The 22,247-nt window shown below is 39.9% G+C and overlaps 1 protein-coding gene across 1 annotated transcript in view; it reads right to left on the minus strand.

The window, feature by feature from the left end:
• The window catches only part of CDR2L (cerebellar degeneration related protein 2 like), a 40,838-nt gene that overhangs the window by 11,942 nt on the left and 6,649 nt on the right, over nt 1–22,247 (minus strand). The gene's annotated exons all lie outside the window — the stretch shown is intronic.

Raw genomic sequence — 22,247 nt, forward strand, 5'->3', positions numbered from 1 at the left:
TGGAATACAGCACGTGTGTGTAAAGTTGGCTGGGTGAATTGATCCATTCAAAACTTTTTAAACCCACCTTTCCAAAGCTGGAGGCAACTAATGAAGCCACAAACCACACACCAAATTGAAAAAGAAACCCTGCAAACAGGAACACATTAATAAAACAGGAGCAGCAATTAAAATAGCTCAGCAATGGCAAGGAGCCTCACAGTAGCATTTGATCTCAACAGCCACACTTGGCTGATGATTTACAGGGTAGAAAGAGAAGAGGGAATCAGCAAAGGGTTCTGTTTCTCAGTATGGAATCTAAAAAGCTGGAATCTAGCATCCTTGATACTTCAGCATCCCTGTTACTGGGCCATCGTTGTTACTGGAGATTTCTTCACTGACCTGAATTAGGCAGGGGACAGGGCAAGTATTTTGATCACTGACTGTCATTGGAGCAGGGAGGAGTGAGCTTTGGACTTGAGAGCAATTCTTTTTCCCTGAACCTGCTATGGGCCATGCTATCCCCATCTGCAAACACCAAAGCAGTCACAAGCCCATGTCCAGTTGTGTAAAAAACCATTTGGTGGGGTAAAGAAGGCAACCAGGGGGGCACACACATTATACCTTGTTTTAAAGAAGGACCACTATGCTTAGAAACATCTTACTAATAAAGATTCTGCCCTTTTTCAGTGAAATTCTCTCTCTCTCTTTCTCTCTCTGGACTGTGCACGCTGCCCACACCTGGGATAATCTTCCTCCAATTTGGATTTCTTTGAAAGGGAGGAAAAACTGTATTGTTCTGACATCTTTATTTGTTCAGCTAATTCACAGTTATTTATGATTTATTCAGCACTTGCACTCTAGGGCAAGTTGTTCTAATTATCCATCTTAGTGGGAATTGGAAACAAGCAAAGGTGCCACTAAACTGCTAATTGTATTTTTTTAAATTGTTTGCACTCTGAAAGCCTAAGAGCAGTATATAAATCCCATAATAATAATAGCAGCAGAACCAGCAGGTCTTCCAATATGTTTTGCAACCACCACAGAAGGTCACAAGATGTCTATCCCTTATCAATAAAGAGAATCCAGTGCAAAATAACCCCTTTACAACTTATCCTCTGAAACCAAGGTTCAAAATATTATCCTGCCAAGTGCCAGTATTTAAGGGGCAGAATTTGGCAAAGTTACTTTTTGGATTACAACTCCCAGAGGGAAAAAATCCAGAATCTCTCAGCCATCATAGCCAATGGCCCTGTGGGCTAGAAAATTCTGCAGTTCAAAAAGTAACTTCTCAAGATCTGCTCAGGGGTTTATGGAGAAGCGATGTTGAAAGTACAAGAAGGACTTTAAAGGCACCAGCAGCTTTGAATCAATAAGGAAGCTACTGCAGTTGTAAAACCAGATGAACATTTTGTCTTTTCTCAATATCCATCAGGACCTTTTTTAAACCTGCTTTAGTTTTTGCTCATCTAATGTGAGGAAGATAATTTGCACATCCTGTCAGTGGATAAAACATGAGTGGTTGGGATGCAGAGAGGGCTTTCTCTGTGGTTACACCCACTTAGGCTATTGCAGCCTCCCAATCTTCTGCCACATGAAAAAGATATATAATTTTTTTTCTGACAAGCATTTAACTTACCAGGCTAAGTGCTACTGAACTGAGCTTTTTTTTTTTTAGGAAAAGCTATCTGCTGTGATTCTCTCTAGCTGTGATACATATTACTTTTTATGTTTTACAGTGTTTTTATTTAATAGTTTTAAGATTGTGGTTATAATGGAAAGGCAAGACACAAATGGTAAATCAACAACTGTTAATGCAATATAAGCTTGTGCAAGTACAACCCAACAGACAGGCATAGCATAGTAGTTTGAGTGTTGGTTTATGACTCTGGAGACCAGGGTTTGATTACCAGCTTGGAGATGAAACCCACTGGGTGACCCTGGGTAAGTCACATTCTCTCAGCCTCAGGGGAAGGCAATGACAAACCTCCTTTGAACAAATCTTGCCAAGAAAAGTTCACCTTAGGCGCCATATGTCAGAAACAACTTGAAGGCACACAGCAACTACAAATACAACCCAAGAAAATCCCAAAGTTAAAAAGTGGCACAATTTTGCAACCTTTTGCACAGGTTAATGTCAGGTCAATACCAAAGTGCCGCTATGTGTCTGAAAACAATCCCGCTCATGCAGGATATTCATGGGATTTGGGTGCTTTGCCTCCTATGTGATAAACTCCTGAGTTTTTATCCTTTCAGACGGTTGATGATGATAGTCTCTCACAGCCTTTCCCAGCTGATGCTTGTAGATGTTGAATAAATTCATCTGGTCCTACAGCTGGTAGAAACTATGTCCAGAGTTTAGTAGGGGCACGTTTTATAGCTTACAAAGTATTGGAGAATGGTGGATCTACAGTTATGTCCAAGAACTGACTAATCCTGTGCATTTCTTGCCCATTTCTTCTTGAGTTTCGCTCAGCCTAAGAGAAGAAGCCCATCTCTTGCTACTGGAGTCTTCACAGCTGCCTTTGTCCCTGGCTGTCAGATCACCTTTTTGTCTGTGAACATGTGAGAAGACTGGAAGAGTGTTGGTGATTGGGGCTCAAGGGATAAACTGTTGCACACTCCTGTGTGTGTCAAGACGTTTAACTGCACCTGCCCATTTAAGCAGCAGACCTCTTTGGGGCAGCACTTGCTGCTGGATAAATTGCCCTAATTGCTTCATCCTGGTGAGAAGCAGAAGGGGGCAATCCTGTCACAGAGGTGCTAATTGAATCCTTGCCTTTCCTTTTGGTTTGCCTGGACTTTAATGAGCAGGGCTCCTGGATAGCAATTGTTCAGAAGTGGTTGCTATAGTAGAAGGAGAGGAACAGAAGGGCACAACACCCTTCTCCCCCAATTTCATCCTCCCCATTCCCTATACTTGCAAGCCTCAGGCATCAGAACAGAATTAAATGAGAATTAAAAGTAGCCTCACCATAATTCCTGGAGACAAAAATGGGACACTGGGATGGCAAAAATGGGATGGGGTTATGGAATATTCCATATTCATGAAATAAAAAAGACAATAACAAGGGCTTTAATTACATGAACACATGGAGCCAACAATTATTCTTCCGTGACAGAACTCACACAAAAATTTACAGAGACATGGAGGGGGGGGACTGTATTTCATGAATATTTATCCAATGAAGTAATCTTGCGCAGCAAATTTTGGACTTTCAACCTTATCATAAAACTAACACTCCATGACCCTTTTTTTTTTTAACAACCACAGTTTCTAACAGGGATCTTCAAACCATTTTCACAACATAGCAGGGCATTTTTCATGAAAACAGGACAAAACTGACATTTATATTAAAATGACAGAATGGTCTGAAACTATGAAAAAAAATGGTTCTGTCCCATTTAAAATGGTATGTACAGTCAGCCTATCCCAAAGACTTTCCTGCAATTAGCGCTTATGGAATTGAAAGAGTCTTGCTATGGACTCTGCTGAGCCTATTGACTATACACTTTATAGAAATGATGGAAGTGTATAAACACAAGTAAGCGTGGATAACCTCCAACAAGGTGAACAGGGCTTACCATGCAGAGAAAAGATGCAACGGTATGCAAGAACAGACTTATATGATTAAATTGACTTTGCCTTCTTTTCCTTTATTGCTTCTTTTTTCAGGAAGTACACAGGAGGCACGACATTACATCTGGAGGCTGGCCTTAATAAATTATATGTTGCTGATTCTGTCTCAGAAAACTGATTTCCATTTCTGAATGCTATACCCTAGGGTGAATTCTGAGAATTGACAGGCTCTTAATTTGAATAATCATAATGATACAAAATGACCTGGTCTGCCAACTGCACTCTCCAAATGGGGTCTGCTTAAGAGAGCGTTGCAATTGCTGCTGGAGAGACTTTTACAGGGCTACTCCCAATTTTCAAAATTCCCCCAGGAGATGAAAAGCGTGACAAAAGAGTTAGGGTTGGAGGAGAAAAATGACACATTCAAATCTTTGTCAGAAGAGAAATTTCATATTCATTAACTGTGAGTGGTATTCTTTTTTGCCTCTACTTTTTTTTAGAGCTGATAGAGATTGCACTAGTTTTAATCCTGTATATCTCAACCAGGCTGGCATGAAAGGCTCCATTCCAGAAGCATACATGCTGCTTCGCTCCAGGTAGTAAAGATGAGGATTCTCCCTGTGTCCCTTAGGATTACGTCAACCTCGTCCCACCATATGGCATTCAGTTTAATCTGCTGGGATTGAGTTAAATGGATTAGGAAACCCAGGATCCAACATGATTTTAAAAACTCTTTTAGCAATATTTTTGCAGGAGGCAGAAAAGGTATAAATGGAGAAGGAGGTGGAGATGGAAATGTATGCAGTTATAGGAAAGGAAGCATGTCATTCTTTTCCAGGACCGAGTTAAAACTTCATAGGAAAGCATGTAGAGTTTTAGCTTTGAAACTGTTTGTTTAAAAGCTGATTCTTTTAACCATTATACAAATTCTTATACGCTCAAGGATTTTGTATGTATAGATAAGTGCACATACACAAGAGTATGACTAGCCAGCAAAAATGTCATGATAAATTAAAAATCAAACCTAAGCTTGATCATTCTGTCATTCATTTCCAACTACTGGATGCTCCTTCTATAAATATATAGATTTTTTTTTAAAGGAAGGAATTTCTAGGATGAAATAATATAACCTCTTTTGCTTGCCATAACAGTCTCCAGTTTTAAGTTTAAATTTAAATATTTGCCTCCATTCTTTCCTTGTGACAATTTTACTTTCTAAACCCCATGGGGGAAAGAACTTGTTATACTATGTATATAGATGACATCAAATAAATAAATAAGCTCCTTAAACACTTTACATTTCTAATAATATGAATAAAACTAAAACCTTGCATGCTTCATAAATACACCAGTTTCGTGTACTAAATTAATCTGATATTTATATGTTACCTCATAACTAAAAATTCCTTTGTTTCAAATTTTTAAAATATTTAAAAAAGAGAAAAGTTAGTAGATCAGTAATTACAAGGATGTCTTTCTATTTTCTCCCAGTGTCCCCTTATGATTCAATCTTTGTTTGTAGCTCTAGAGTTTGCATAAATAAGACATTATGATTTATCCTTGTGCCTGGGCATTTGGTTATTCAGACAATGAAAACAATCTAGGTAGAATCTACGTTGAATCTTTGTTGTTCACATGCATTTCAAATGCAGTAGGCTGCTAAAAAAATCCCACTTATCCCGGGATAAGCGATGTCGGATTTCTAAAAGATTTGGATTCTTGGCTGTGTGATGCTCATAGACCTGGGATAAATTGGGATTAAACTCTGCATGCCTTGGATGTGCTTCGACTACATTCACATAATTGACTCCATCTTTATCCAAATGCTTACATGAATAAGAAACCAAACTTGCAGAGATGTGCACATGTTCCATGGTGTGAATAACAAACCTGAAATGACTGAGTGAAATTATTCACATAGTCACGCTAAAACCCCCCACAATGTGTGAATGTGTGATACCCCACAATTAACTCTAGAAATATTCATATTTTCCTGTTTCATCTGAATTCAGAAACAATGGTTATCAGTGTGAAGTCATCCTGAGGCCTGGCCATTCAACAACAGGCCAACACAGAGATTAACATGTAAATTGCTTCCTCTCAACCAAGGGTCACACAGTATATATACCCCACTCACTTCCATGCCACCATTCTCTGAAGATGCCAGCCATAGCTGCTGGTGAAACGTCAAGAACAAATCCACACAGCCTGAAAAACCCACAAAAAACAGTGGTTATCAGGTCTGGAACCATCTTAAACTAATTTCACACTTGGTACCCAGAGCTTCCTGGATGAAGAGAGCCATGATGCTTACTAGATGAATGATCAGCTTAACCACTGATAATCAGACAGAAACTATTGCTAAATTCTACCCTAGATTCACTTACTAAAACACCTTTATTGCAAAGCAACAGGGTAAGATCAAGGAAATCACTGTGCCTCTTCTGTGAAATGATAAGTATTAACACTTCCCTGCAGAATCATACAGGCACTTTCAGGATACTATACAGTCGGCCCTCCTTATTAACGGATTTTTTATTCAAGCATCCATGGCTTGAAAATATTCAAAAAAGAAAGTATAAATTCCAAACAGCAAACCTTGATTCCCCATTTTATATAAGGGACACAATTTTGCTATGCCATTATAGTTAATAGGATTTGAGCACCCACGGATTTTGTTATCTGGGGGGAACCAAATCCCAGTGGATAACAAGGACCCACTGTATGCATTATTTATTGTTCAATTGGACTTGTTGCATATGGCGAAGGACCTACAGCAGCTGGTCTTTTGCCAAACCAGTTGGGCAAATGATATCAAGAACAGTAAGGAGGGCAAGCAGTTTACGCAGTCAGGAAACATGCAAACCAGAAAGTCACTGTGGAAGGAAACAGCAGCCATTCAGGAGCTCTGTTGTCATGGTGACAGAGATTGCTCTTGGTGACCCAACACATTTGTCACACTCAGATCAGCTCTAGGGCAAGGATGGAAAAAGCTCACAAAAAGTGCAACGCAGGACGAGAAATACTATCAGTCCTCCCAACTGCTCCTTCTTCCACCACACTTGTTTTATTTCTTAATTTCTTTTCATCTCTATCTAGCAATCAAACATTTTATCTTGAAGAAAGTTTTGGTACACAGACATTCTTCTATGGCTGCATCCGCACTGCAGAAATATTCCAGTTTGACTGTCATGACTCCATTCTATGGACTCCTGGGATTTGTAGTTTGTGAGCACCAGAGCTCTCTGACAGAGAAGGCTAAATGTCTCAGAAAACCACAGTTCCCAGAATTCCACAGCACTGAGCCATGGCAGTTAAAGTGATGTCAAACTGGATTATTTCTGCAGCGTGGATGCACTCTATGTGGCCATTCTCCGAATATACCGTTGTTCTGCCACAAAATCATATCTTTCTTCATCTTTCCCCTTCTAAATTTAATCTTTAGCCTTCTCGGCAAGAATGTGCTGGTGCTTCACAAAACTACAAATCCTAAAATTCTGTAGGGTGAAGCCATGGCAATTAAAGTGGTGCCAAACTGCATTATTTCTACAGTGTAGCTGCATTCTCAATGGCTGGAACTATTTCCTATGTTTATCTGCGAACATCCATGTGGCTACCAGAATGGGTCGATAAGGAACCGTCTAACTAAAAAGATTGCATGTACAGCGCTGTGTAAATTTACAGCGCTTCATAAATAACGGTTAATAATAATAATAATAATAACTTATTCTCTTAATTTATATATCCCAACAGAATTCCAGAGGCTAAAATGCCAACCATTACAATTTTCTGAAGTACATATGCCCAGATGTTTTACACATGGTTATCAGATACGCAAGTAAACACCAACATCAGAACATTTTATTTTTTATTTATTTATTTATAGTATTTATACCCCGCCCTTCAGCCTTAAAGGCTCTCAGAGCGGCTTACAATTATTATTTTGATTAGATGGTTCCCTGCCCTCTGGCATGTTTTTATTACTGGTGTTTTTACAGTTATAGCAATATGTTCTGTTTTGTTTTCTAGTTTTGTTGTGCTATGTTTGATGTTGATGTTATGTTTGATACTGATGTCAATGTTATGGTATGTTTTATAATGTTTTAATTTGTATGTGTAATATTGGTGTAAATAAATATACTATGCAAAAAGAACATGTCTAACATGTCCTTTCTCCATCTTTAGAAGTTCACATGCAGTACCAAAAGACCACAACTTTGAAGTAAAAACAACAAAAGCACTAGTAGTGACTAACACACTTAGTGTGGCATAAACTCTTATGGACTACAGTCTAGTTCCTTAGATGTGCAAAGTATTACCATGAGCGGCATGGTTTTGTGTGGATCAGGATTCAGATAGTGAAGCCAGAGTTTAAGAAATGCAGATAGTAGAGACAGTGAAAATAATGGCAGGTTCAAACCGCCTGTTTGGGGCGGGCTGCACCCGCCCCTTTCCCCGCTGTATCGGGGCCTCAGCGTCCAGAGCGGCAGCCGCTGAAGCCCCGATCCGCCGCTTTTCGGGCTGCGGGGAAGCGGCAAAAGGTCCCTTCCCTGCAGCCTGAAAAGGGGTGTCCCTGGGGCTTCAAGCCCTAAGGACACCCTGCGGCAGCAGGGAGAAGGAGAAAGGGGCCGCTTGGCCCCTTTCTCCTTTGGTCTGCTGGGCGCAGCCGTGTGAAGGCTGCACCCAGCGGACCAAACCAGGAAGGAGCTCCGAAACAGAGCTCCTTCCTGCTCCGCGCTAAGGGCGCACTAAGCACCCTGCCGCGGAGTGAGGACGTCACATCCGCGCCGCCCCATATAGAGGCAGTGCGGCCGTGATGTCCTTATGGCGGTGGCCATGTGGAACGGCTGCTGCCATTTTGTGCGCGCTCTGCGCGTACTTTCTAGCCCATCTGTAACGGGCCTATAATTGAACAGTGGCCATTCACCAAACTTGCTTTACTTGTTGTTAACAAAAACATCTTACCCAAGCTAGTGAGGTCACACTGGAGACACACTTGAATATCTCGAGGGACAGTAATTTAGCAGTTTCATATTGCCGCTTCCCTTTGTTCAAGAACTTCAGATTTGAAAAAGGACAAGTGGGCGGCAGGGTATGAGAAAGGTTCATAACATTATCTTTGTATTGGAGAAAACAGATGCAGAGGTTTCCCTCCCTCTCTCAAAATACTAGAATGCAAGGTTCAACCAATAAATTCAATCAATAAGACTTATCAGCAGGAGATTCAGGACATATAAAATATTTTTTCACAAAATGCTTAATTCATCTATGGGATTGACTATCACAAGATGAAGTGATTGTCATTAACTTACACATCTCTACAAATCAATTAGGCATGGTTGTTAAGTCTATCAATATCTAGCAGTTATTGATATCCAATCGTTGTAGGATCCACCACCTTCAAAGGCAGTATTTATTTATTGCATTTTTATCCCACACCTCATCCTAAAAGGCTTACAGACTGACTTAGACACAAGTACAGTGGTCCCTCCACATTTGCTGGGGTCAGGGGTGAAGGACCACCGTGAATGTGGAAAAACCACAAATAAAAAACCACTATTCTTTCTACTTAAGATAACACCTCTGAATCTCCAGGTCCTCCAGTGCAACTCTATGGTCATCATCTGCAAGAGGTTGATCATAGAATCATGCTGGAGGACCTACAAATGCCTAGAGAAGTATTTTCTCTAGGAACTTCTAGGTTCTCCAGCACAACTCTATAGTCAACTTCTAGCAGAGTTGTGCTGGAGGACTAGAGATTCCTAAAGCAAACATATTAATCAACACTGCAAGTAATCAAATCTGCAAATGTGGAGGGCCAAATATAATAAAACATAGTGTCTGTCATGCTTCCAGAGCATCTTTGATGCTCTTGAGACATATATTTAGTTAAGATTATATTAGGTTTTCTATGTAATTAGTTTAGAAGGGGAAATAGAGATCTACAGCTTTAAGAAAGGCAAGGATTGTGGGAAATCCCAGGGTCTTATGCTGTCTCCCTCTAGTTAATTTCTCTGTGTAGTAAGATTTCGGCCAAGTCAGACCTGGAGAGAGTATTTTCCTTTAACAAAGAGATAAGTCCACAGAAGAAGAAAGATACAGTGGTACCTCGGGATACGAATTACCCAGCTTACGAATTTTTCGGGATACGAATAAATCCCATAGGGATTTATTGTTTCGGGTTACGAACGTTTTTTCGGGTTACGAAAAAACGCCGGCGCTGTTTTAAATGGAGCCGCGGCGGAGCCGCGGCTTTTTTTCCCATTAGCGCCTATGGCAATTCGGGTTACGAAGGTTTTTCGGGTTACGAAATTAGCCGCGGAACGAATTAATTTCGTAACCCGAGGGAGCACTGTAGTCCTCAAAAGAAGAAAGAATCCACCAAGAAGAGAGAACAAGGTATCTTTAGGAAGGACTATTAAGAAAAAGGAGATCAGTTTCATGTTTGTGTTTATAACCAGTAAAGCTTTTGAAACTTAAGAAATTTGTGGACAAGTCTTTTGTTCTGGCTGTGATCCCGAGAGCCAGAGACCTTACTAGACCCAAAGTCCATAGCATTGCTCTTGGGACAAAACAGTGTCTATAATGAGGGTCTACAGTCTATAATGAGACAGGGAATTTGTGGTCTTCCAGATGCCGATGGACCACAACTCCCATCATCCCCCATATTGACACTACAGACTAAGGCTGAAGTAAGTTTGGAGTCAAACAACATTTAGAAAGCCACAAATTATTCAAACCTGATCTTAAAAGGTACAAAAAGAAGAAGGGATAAGGAGAAAAATGGGAGCAAGGGGGAGAGCAAGTAAGTTTCCGGCATTGCTAATTTTCTCATCTCCCTCTGTTTCGGCCACCATAGATGACTGCTGGTAGTGAGGTAGCAGAGAGAAGCACCATAACAGCAAAAGTCAGAGCATGACACTGGGTGTCTGGAAGCAGAAATGGCAGAAGACCTTCACTCCCAGATAGTCATTGTGAAAAACAGGATGTTGATCCAGATGGACCTTTAAACTCATCCAACCAGGCTCCTTCCATGTATCTCCCTTCTTCTTCCATCTCGTTTATGTCAGTGAATGTTAACCATCCCTACTTGTTTTCATTCTCCTTCAGACCCTTGACAGCCAGCATGCTTTTTATTGTTGTCATTACATGCCTTCAACTTTGCTTTGACTTATAGCAACTCTATCCTTGGGTTCTCTTGGTAAGATTTATTCAGATGTGGTCTGACATTATGTTCCTACTAGGCTAAGAGAGTGTGGTTTACTCAAGATAACTCAGTAGGTTTCCATGGCTAAGCGGGGATTTGAACCCTGGGATCAAATCCCATACTATCTCTCAATATCTAGCATAGCATTTGACTGTCAAGAAGGTCTGGGGTGGGAATCATACCACCCATCAGATGCTATTGGATCTCACTGCTTGCTATGCTATGCTGGCTAGGGCTGCTAGGAGTTGCAGATAGTATGTACAGTTTCAGGCTTTACAAACTAAAGGAGGGGTGTGAATTGTGGCCCTCTTCATGTCCCACTGAATCCAATGGGATTTCTCAGTAGAAGAGTCACAAAAGTCCTTGCAAACATTTAGTTACCTAAAATACTGATACCATGGGCCTTGGTGTCCACTGGAGTTTGGTCCCAGGTCCCCCATGGGTAACAAAATCAGTGGATGCTCAAGTCCCATTCGTTACAATGGCATAGTAAAACGGATTTCCTTTATATAAAATGGCAAAATCAAGGTTTGTTTATTGGAGTTTGTAATTAAAAAAAATATTTTCATGCTGTGGACGGTTGAATCTGTGGATAAAGAATCTGTGGATACAGAGGGCTGACTGTACTACTCTTCTAGGGCTGGGTCCACACAGACTAGTATAACCTGGGAGCAGCCCAGAGTGTTCTGGCCCCAGAGTTGCTCTGATATCGCCCTGTTACCTTGGGCCCGCCAGTGCAACACTGGGTGGTTGTTTGGAGAAAGAGAGGAAGACCATTTACGCCGGTGTTTCACTGATATAAATTGCTCACATTGAGATCAGAATGAGATGTCCAGTGTCAATCACATGGCCAGGAGCCCTGTTCTGATTTCAGAGCAAGTAACTTGCTTCAAGGTGCCAAGAGCTGGACATAAAATAGCCATCTAGCAACACAATGGATTGCCCCAGATATTCTGGCAAGATCTGGAGCAAAAGGTGAGTTTTATTAAAATGTTTTAGGACAGTGTATACAGCAGGTTTGGTGCTGAACTGTCTGGACATAGTTTGGACAGTTAGCATCAGAACCAAGGACTGGGCCTTGCACTGTCTGGACTTGTCCTCATGGAAACAAGGGAACTCCATTTTATTTGAACAGGAGATCAACCAACACTGTCTTAAGATCTGACAATCACAGGAATTGTTATTGTATTCTGTCTTCATCTCTTTCATGCTGGAAAGCCACTCCAAGTGTGTGCACTTTCCCCTTCTCATTCTGTTCTTTAAAACCAGAAAGGCATCATTCTTCTTCAGGCTGGCTTCCCTCTTAACTTTGCCTTCTTTATTGCTCATCTTTTAGAATTTCTAAATATTTGCTAGAACAGAGCTTCAGTCGAGTAAGTACCAGATATCCTTCTTTCATATATATAGTCCTGGGCTATAGATCTTCAAATTTCTTTAGTGGCTGTACCTACCTCAGCTGCCTTCCTGTTACCCTTCAGCTATAAGAACTTATTTTGTTGTGTGCCTTCAAGTTGTTTCCGACATATAGAGACCCTATCATAGAGTTTTCTTGGCAAGTTTCTTCAGAAGAGTTTGCCATTGACATCCTCTGAAGCTGAGAGAGTGTGACCAGCCCAAGATCACCCAGTGGATTTACATATCCAAGCCAGGATTTGAACCCTGGTCTCCAGAGTCATAGTTCAGCGGTCAAACTACTACATTGTGAACTATTAAAGGGTTAATCATTTTGAACAAACATGTTTCTAAAGAGAGAACTTGAAATCTTGAACTACAACGGCCATCATACTTTAACAGTCTCTGCTCTTTTTTAATACGCTCTCTGTCATGAAAATGCAGAAATATAACCATTGCAGAAGAGGGTTGTGAAGACAGCTCTATTCCCCTTCACCAGTTCTACCTCTCAAGTCTCTTCAACTCAGCTGGTAAGAAAGTCTTCTTTCTCTTTATACACAGTTCCTTTAAAGCTTTTTGAGTGAAGACTGTAGCTGCATCCTACATGCTCAATATTCACCAACTCCTCTCCTAACCTCTGTTGTGCTTTGTCCAGCTTTTGAATTTGTCCTCAGTTATGTGATTAACAGAAGTTTCCAACTCACTGTTGAGTTCTCATTCGCTTTCCTAAATGCATTTAAAAAGTGATGTTTTCTGATCTAACATTGACTTGGAATTCTTGCAGTATTTAGTCCCAGCTCCCAAGGGATGGGGCATTAGAGCTCTTAACTGGATATTTTGATGTTATTTTTCATGCCTCAGGGAAACATTTGTCACTCTCTGATTCAGGCCAAAGTAGGCAGCTTTATCTGGCCTTTTAACTTTTCTGTTTCATTCACCAGTGTTTTTCAGAAGAGCTTACTCAGATTCACATAACAACATTGTACTATGGTGATTTTTTGAGGGAATCTTTTGAGATCAAACTTGCTTCTTCCCTTCCATTCCATGGCTTTCTGAAGTGGACTTTAGGCCACCAAAATTTATGTCATAATAAATTTGTCAGCCTTTACACTGCCATGTGTGTGTGCTGTTTTTTTGCAGCAAGAAACCAATGAGGAGATGGGCATTCTGAGAGCTGAGCACCCATGACTCAAATCAGATTTCAAACAGCTACCACTCAATACCACCCCCACCATCCTCACCCCACACTCTTGATCAAACAGTAGAATTTGCAATCATCAGCAGTACAAATGATGAAGTGTAGCAGCATACCTGGCTTAACTGAAACTACTCTCTAATTGACAATTTTTCCATGTCTGTTTCAATGAAAAGTGGAGGGAAGGGGGGGGGGGGTAACCCATATCTCTCCAGACACTGATGGACTGCAACCCATGTAACCTCTATGGTGGCTAGGGCCAATGGGCAGTGCAGTACAACAATGACGAGATTTGTAAGTTTTCTAACCTTTGATGTAGACTAACATCTTTCAAGCATCTCCAAGGCTTTTGGATTAGCAAGAGCCTTGAACTACTCAGCTGCAAATAAAGGCATCAAATTGAAAATATTAAAAGTGTAGTGTAGTGGTTTGAGCATTGGACTATGACTCTGGAGGGTTCGAATCCCTGTTTGGCAATAGAAACCCACTGGATGACCTTGGGCAAGTCATACACTTTCAGTCTCAGAGGATGGTAATGGCAAACCCCCTTTGAAGAAATTTGCCAAGAAAACCCTGTGATAGGCTCACCTTAGGGTTGTCAGAAGATGGAAATGACTTGAAGGCACACAACAACAACAAGCATGTTAATTGCAAGTGTGAAACTGTTCTCTACCTTACAGGTCGTTTGATATGGCTTGCCAAAAGGTCTTCTGTACATAGCAAATCACATTTCATGGAGACAACAGCTCAGACTCTTCTCTCTGGTCTTTTATTTTTTGTATGCTGTTTGACGAAGCCTCCAATATACTATTGCTGCATGTGTCCAGATTTTGACAATACAGACTTGATTCTGTTAGTGTACTGAAGAATAATTTAAGAAACCAGAACATACATTCAAACACATATAAAGTAGTGGTGCCTCTAAAAAATGGAGCTGCTGGAAGTACATTCACTCTGACTTCCACTAGTAAAGAATGTGAGATAAAGAGGGAAATGGGTACAAAGGGGTAGGGAACAAGATTGGCCCTAGGATGCAATTGATTGGGATGGTGAGTGGCAGGCAAAGATATGTACATGCTTGTAAGCGTGGTTCTACCAGGGGAAGGCTGGCTTTGCCCTCCTGATGTCATCCCAGTTGGGACAATGAGTGAAGGCAAAGGAACTTAAGGCTGTGTTTCCCTGCTTCCTTCTGAGGAGAAGCAGGGCTTCAGGGGGACAGCAGGTACTTGATGGAGACCACGACACAGACTGGATGGGACAACGTGGTGAGCCAAATTCATTGTACAGGCAGGAGGATTCCTCATTTTTGACCTAGGTGGTAAGGAAGCAGGGCCCTCAGAAAACATTATACTCATCTGAGGTATGAAGCTATAGTGTGTACTTACAAATCTGCAGCCAACAAGGAATACTATTTAGACAGGATGTCAAGCCACACAGTCAAAACAAACACAATCCAGAGTACAGAAGTGTCATAATCAGAAAGTACCTTTACAAAAGAGATGTCTCAAGCAAATGAACCAAACTTCTATCTGCATGCTTTGTGTTTGCCCATTTTTGGAAAAGAAAAAAAGAGGCATTTGTGCAGTTTGTATATCTGCTTTTGAAAAACCCTGATCCCACAAATGTTTTTGTGTTCTATATTGTGCTTGCACAGAGGATCAAAATAATGTTCTGAAAAAAGGAACCCCCTCCAAATGTATTTATTTACATTCCCCAAAAAACTGTTGCATGCATATTGATTTTGAAGGTTAAAAGGTAACAGATCACCTGAACAAATTATAAATGATGGAAAGGAAACTAATAATATCATTCTAACCAATTTATCAATACTTAATAATCTGAAGTTTCAAAAATTCCTAATCTGCCTAGTTCATGGAAAGGTATCTCCCAGGTTGACAAGATGTTACATACATACTGGAACAAGGTCCATTTAGTATATAAAAAGGATAATATCCTGCCATTGCTTTTTATACTACTTTGTTATTAAAAAGAAAATTTGTTCAACACAGAATAAAATCACACATGGGGTAATGATTTCTCAGGGAGAAAAAGGCTGACGTCACTGTTAACAAAGGGCAATTTGCAGAAGGTTAACATGGAGGCCGAGTGAAGGGAGAGAAACTGCATGATGAAAGCAAAATTAGCATGTGTTAATGCAGTTATAGATTTAGACAGCTGTCAAAAAAGCATTCAAAAGGGGAGGTAAAGAACTGTAGCAGAGTGTTTCCATACATACGTACATATATAGTATTTTTATCTCTCTCTCTCTCTATATATATATAGGCATCTCTCTCTCTTTCCTCATTTTTTTTCAAAATGAGCTAAATTTGGAAAGCTGAACTCTAGATTTCAAGTGGCTATCAAATTAACACAAGGGTGTATTTCAGTGGCAACAAACATCAGAACAAGAAGTACAGAACAAGAATCTAGCAAAAGTTTTTAGTATAGAGAAAATGGAAAGGAGACGAGACGGCATAATAAATATTTTTGAGAGAGGAATTAGGTGAATCCAGACAGATCTACTGTCTGTTAAAAGTCTTATGTACAAAACAGAGATCAGCACTAAAGGTCTTAGGCACAAAAATGAGATCAGTACAATGCAAATCAATGTGATTTGCCAGCTGCCACTTCTTTCCACAGATCAGAACACAGGTACTCTTAATGCAATTTATAGCACTTTAATGTTGGCACCTGTACAGACTAGGGAACAATTCATCTGTAAAAGCTCAATGCTCCTTCCTATTGCCCTATGATCTTGTAAGATAACCAGTTTTCTTTAGAGCATTCAAATCATTATGAAAACAGTAAACATAAATGCTAATTAATGCTTTGGTGTTACTGGCATTTAAGATATTTTAACTGTGATTTTGACATTACAGGATGTTTTCCCAGCATCTTTGTGCAGTTCTATCATGCCATTGTTGTCACTCCTCCCCAACAATACATGTATTTATTTTCCAAGAAACAGATGTCTGCTTACTTTTATTGAAATACAAAGAGTCCATATTAACACCTACCTGTGAGGAATATATTCAGTAGTTACAGAGGCAGAGTACGGTAACCACAGATTCTCCTTGGAATATAGCCTAGGTTACTTGAAAAGCCACTTCCTACTTACGTCAGCTTTATGGCACAGAGTCACTGCACCATGCTCTTTCTTGCTACAGTGGTCATGTTTGTCTCTCACTGACTAAAAGCCTGTTCAAGGACAATACTCCATTTGTAGGTGCCCTTTGTTGGAAGGGCAGCCCAGTGTGAGGCTGATTCAAAGAACCACCAGAAAAGAAATTTGGGGCCTTGAGGTTGTCCATCAGCCACCACCTAACAAAGGCAGACTGAGAAGCACTCTTATCTTTCTCTATAATGCATATACTATATTATATATAGTATATTTCTATATATTTAATAATATAATATTATAATAGATATATTTCTATTTCTATTGTCAATTTCTAAATATGCACCTATGCATATAAATTAATCTGGGCAATTTTTTTCTTTGCTTTTGGCATCTTTTTCACTTTGATGCTGAAGTTACCACCCAGCTTCCTGATCTGAAAAGTTAGTCTCAAAGTCCTGGCTCTGTGATAAGAGCCCAGTTTAGATATGAACACTATTTTTGGTGGAAAGGTAAGCCAAAAGCACAAATAAATGCATGACCAAGCAGTGGCTTTTTCCCATGCCATCAGTTCCCCAATTTTCAAAAGGAATCACGCTGTTGTGAGGAAGAACTGCAGTATGGGTTCTTCCCATGGGTCTGGAACTTCTGATGTTACCCCTGAGACATGAGAAAGAGCCATGCTGCAGTTCCTCCCAAACTGCAAAGAACTCAGCCTGGTGACATCAATGACTTGCAGGAAACTGGTGATCTTTACAATTCATCTCCCTTTCTTCATTTCTCATCATACCTCACTCTTGTGTGTATGTACAGTAATCCTGTACTTCATGTAGGTAACTGAGCAGAAAGAATAATCCTTTAGAAATGAACCAATGGCGCAGAGCAGTTTCCTCCTATATAATCTACCCCATACACTCAGGTCCTCTGGTGGACCTTTACACTATTCAGGACTAGGCTGGCAACTGTGTGTAGGGAGATCATACAGGACCTTTGAAACTAACTGAAAGAAAGAAGTTGGCAACATGAGCTTTTGTAGACTTCGGTCTTCTTCCTCAGGCTGACAACTGTCACCCAGAGCACTTTTTCTTCAGCTGCCCCTAGACTGTGGAATGACCTGTCAGAAGAGATTCAACAGCTGAATATGCTGTCCAAATCTAAGAGAGAATTAAAAATCAATCTCTTTCAGCAGGCTTGTCCAGATTATTTTAAAATTTTAAATGATAAATTTTAAATATGGATTGTTTTAATATGTATACATCTTATTTGTTCTTTTAAATTAATGTCTGTTTTAACTGATGTCTTTTAACTGTTGGGGCCATCTGTCAGGGATGCTTTGATTGTGATTTCCTGCATGGCAAGGGGTTGGACTGGATGGGCCTTGTGGTCTCTTCCAACTCTATGATTCTATTATTCTATGAACTGATATTGTTTGTTTGTTAACTGGTGTTGTTATTTTATTCTTCAGCATTATGTTCCAATCATCCGAGCCTTTTCCATTAGGTACCCCTGGTCTCCACAATCCCTTTTACTCACTGTAGTAATCCTGTACTTCATGTAGGTAACTGAGCAGAAAGAATAATCCTTTAGAAATGAACCAATGGTGCAGAGCAGTTACCTTCCATGCTCATGTGCACTCTTCCAAACTACATCTTTGTATTTGGGAGCCACTTCAAATAAATTGCTTTCATGCTTCCTGAGAGGTGATAGTATGGCAGTAAAGGCACAAGATGGTGACAAACAGTAAAGAACAAGAGGCTCCTGCAACAAAACTCTGCAGTGCATCCTTAACTCCTATTTCTCTTCACTGTTACAGCCAGCCAGCTAATCTTTCCTTCAAACTACTCCACTCCATCTTCTCTCCCTACAGTTTTCTTTTTGGATTCAATCTTTACTGGGATTTTAAAAAGACAGTTGCTTCTCATAGGTTACCTTTTTAAAAATGTAATCTTAAATCCAATAGTTAGTTCCAAATAGCACACTCATTGAATCAGTGGAAATTACCTAAGTGTTGACTCACTCATTTCCCACTGATTCACTGTGTCTACTTATTTTTTTCTACTTTATTTTTTTAAAAACATCACTGTATCTACTTAACTGGGACTAACCACTGGGTTCAGGCCTTGTATGTGTGCATTCTGTACTTGGGGGGCTGTCTCATCCTAATAGTAAGACCAGCTCTACTCCTCCCATGAATGAAAAGTTTGTACACCTGCAAGCTGTAAGGTTCCTCCGAGCGTGCTGATTCTGCCCACTTTTTCATCAGTGGCTCTGGTTTGACTCTGTTACTTTTGGCACTCACATTTCACTATTAAAAGAAGTGATTCAGAGAAGTTATAAGAATATCAAAAAGCCAATCATACCAGAAAGTCTGCTTCTAAGACTACTGAGTAGTACAGAAATTATTGCTGAAAGGAAAATATTTGGAATAAAAGATTTGATCGCTTGAAAGGAAAAGATTTGAACATAATAGGATGTCCTCCAGCAAACTTGAAGTCTCAATGATTTCAATTTTATCTTGCTGATTTCAATAGGACAGCTGGATTGTGTCCATAATATTTTAATTATTAAGAACAGATGTACAGGAAAGCATTCATAATAAGCTCAAGAAAGAATTATTTTTTCCGCTCAGACTTCTGATATGCCCCAAATGATTAAAATAGGGATGTGCTCCTAAGACTGAAATGACATATAGGATTCAAACAGCATTCCACGTTGTTGTTGTTGTTGTTGTGTGCCTTCAAATTATTTCCAACTTACTATGACCCTAAGGTGAACCTATCACTGGGTTTTACTAAGGTGGACAGTGTGTGACTTGCACAATTTCACTCAGTTGGTTTCCACAATCAAATAGGGATTTGAACCCTGATTTTCAGAATCATAGTCCAAAATGTTTCCAGCCAGAAAACTATTCTAATAAATCTATGCCCCTCAGTCTTGATTCTCCCCTGACAAATTCCTGTGTTCAAAAGAACCATGTGCTCAAAAGAACATCCACTGAAGATCTTTTCTGAGTATTATAGAGAAAGTTGTATATGTAATTCCATCTTTTTAGGATTTCAGAAAATCAACTGAACTCCTCACACTACTCCTTGGAAGGGGCTGCTTTCAGTGTTATATTTTCTTTTTGTTCATGGGAGCACACCTTACCACTAAAGTGAGACAGCCTCCCAGGTACAGAATGCTGAGGGATAAGGCAGTAGTGTCCCCAGAACTGTGGATCAATGGGGATTGAATCTGGGAATATCCAGCAAAAGCGGGACTGTTTTCAGATTATATCCCCTGACATCGCCATTATCACTCATTTAACCCATGAATAAACGTTATTTGCTGCTTTTTACTTTCAGGATTTTCCCCAAAACAAAAAGTGGCCAAAAGCAACCAAATCCCACACTTTAATTAACAGGTTAAATGTGGGATAATCTGGGGACATCGTCTGAAAACAATCCCACTTTTGCAGGATATTCCTGAATTTAACTCTCATTTATCCGGAGGTATTTGGGTGCTTCCCTCCTGTGTGATAAACTCCTTAGTTTGCTGCCCTCAGCTGTGATGGAAGATGCTCCTCCAATGCCATGATTGGCAGCTGGCAGTCTGAGGGGATTCTAAAGGGGGCCATCTTGCCCTTTGCCTCAGGCATGTGATTGTCTTGGGTCAGCTCTGCATGGGAATATTGGTACAGGTGGATTTCATTATGCATATCAGAGAATTTAAGTTCCTTTGTGTGACTAAAGTTGAAAGATTTTGTACATATGCAGCATGGATTTAAACTTTTCTTTTGGGAACAGATGCCTCCATGTCATTATCATGAAATGCTCTTTAAACACTAATCAGTTTCAAATGTGATTTGCTACTCACCATGGAGAATGGTTGTTTACAAAGTGCCAAATCTAATAGCCCCAAGATATTCAGTTGTTTGAATCCAGATGACCATCTATGCATGAACAGGTATAAATCTACTGAAAAGGGGGGAATGCACCTAGCTTGTGTATGGAACAGTTTAGCATACTTAGAAGGCCAACTTCAAATACATATGGGGAGATAAACTTTTCCTATAGTGCAGTTTACTCATATAAATTATTCATGAAGCACTTCTGGTCCTATAAATCTTAATGCTTGAGGAGGCTTTAAAATGAAGAACTAAACATCTCTCCTGCCATATATAAGGAGGCTGGTCTGGCGTGCAGCAGTACAGTGGCTCAGCAATTAGGGCACTGAAAAACTTTCCATTTGCTGAACGCACCTGCAGTTCCAGACTCATAAATAAATAAGAGCCAAAGATACTGCAGAGATTGCCAGCAACCTTCCGACTGTGCAGATTTGGGGTCAAACAACAGCCTGCCAATCACAGCAGCACAGCTCTGAGTGTCAGCTGATCTTCGCTGCACTTCTTCAGAGCAATGCCACAAGATCAGGGAAACAACCTGGGGTGCTTTCAGCCATGCCAGTCTGTGACGTCATCAAGCAAAGGCTGCCATTACTTCTACTTCATATACAATCAAACACCAGATAAAAGAACCCATATACTTCTGGAGTCCTAACAAAATATACAAGCCATTTTCACAGGTATTACTAGGTGCAAACAGACATTTCATTTTAGAGTCTCATCAATTCCATACCAGAAACTTTCTCACTATCAAAAAAATACACGTAGACACCCCAAATTTAGCAAGACTGGCCAAATCCATTGTCCAAACACATTATGAAAAAATAAGCACATTGTGCATACTGTGCAAAGCCTGTTATTTCTGGCTAAAGCATTTGTTTGGCTAAGGAATTTCTGAGCAATTTAAAGTAAGCCCTGGGACAAGAATGATAAAGGGACATAGCACATGGAATGATTTCAGATACTGCCACCAGGATTGTTTAAAATAATCCAGCATGTCTGGAAGGAGAGCAATTTAATTATCTTATCTACCATGGTCTTAACTTCTTTCTGTCTTTTTTGCAGTCAAAACAAGTTCACATGAGCCCTGCCCATCTCGGACAGCAAGATTCCAACATTTTAGCAAATGGTCAGATCCCCTTCCTTGACAGCAGTATAATTACACAAGGATTCTATTAAAACTGTCAGTTTCTAAAAAAATATCTACCACATTAGCACTAATTAAAACAAAGAAGTTTTCTTCACACCTTCCATTACTGCACCAGCACCATTTTCTCTGGGATAGAAATCATCAACATATTATATTGCAATAGCCCTTAGTCGATTTCAATTGCTTTGAAATTTCGATTGCTTTGTGCAGAGGGGCAGGATAAAAGTAAATTATTACTATTATTATTAATTAATACTTTTAAAATTTTGTATTTACGCACTCAACATACTGTACTCTAGAAAGTCTGGTCTGGTCTGAAATATTTATAGACACCTAGTGGTAAATGCAGCAGCTACACTTAGCACAACAAATCTTGTATGTAATTAATGTTGAAGTCCGCAACAGGAACAAAAGGATATAATCATTTTGTGGAATAACATGTACATGATATAAATAATAATTTACTGAAAAGGCTGTTAAAAATGAGTGTAGATTTTGAGGGAGATAAGCCAAAGCTTAGATCCAAAATCCACAGAACAGTGATACTGTTATTGGAACAACCAAAATGCACAAAATACATGTCGCAAGCTTTTAAAGTTCCACTGGCTTCTTCACCAAGCAAAGATGTTAAAAATCATACAGGAGAAAAGAATATGTATAAAAAAATTTCTGTATGATTTTTAACATCTTTGCCTGACGAAGAAGCTAGTGGAGCTTCGAAAGCGTATGTCATGTATTTTGTG

This window comes from Sceloporus undulatus, chromosome 2 (genome assembly GCF_019175285.1).
Source record: "Sceloporus undulatus isolate JIND9_A2432 ecotype Alabama chromosome 2, SceUnd_v1.1, whole genome shotgun sequence".
In the NCBI taxonomy this organism is placed as follows: domain Eukaryota; kingdom Metazoa; phylum Chordata; class Lepidosauria; order Squamata; family Phrynosomatidae; genus Sceloporus; species Sceloporus undulatus.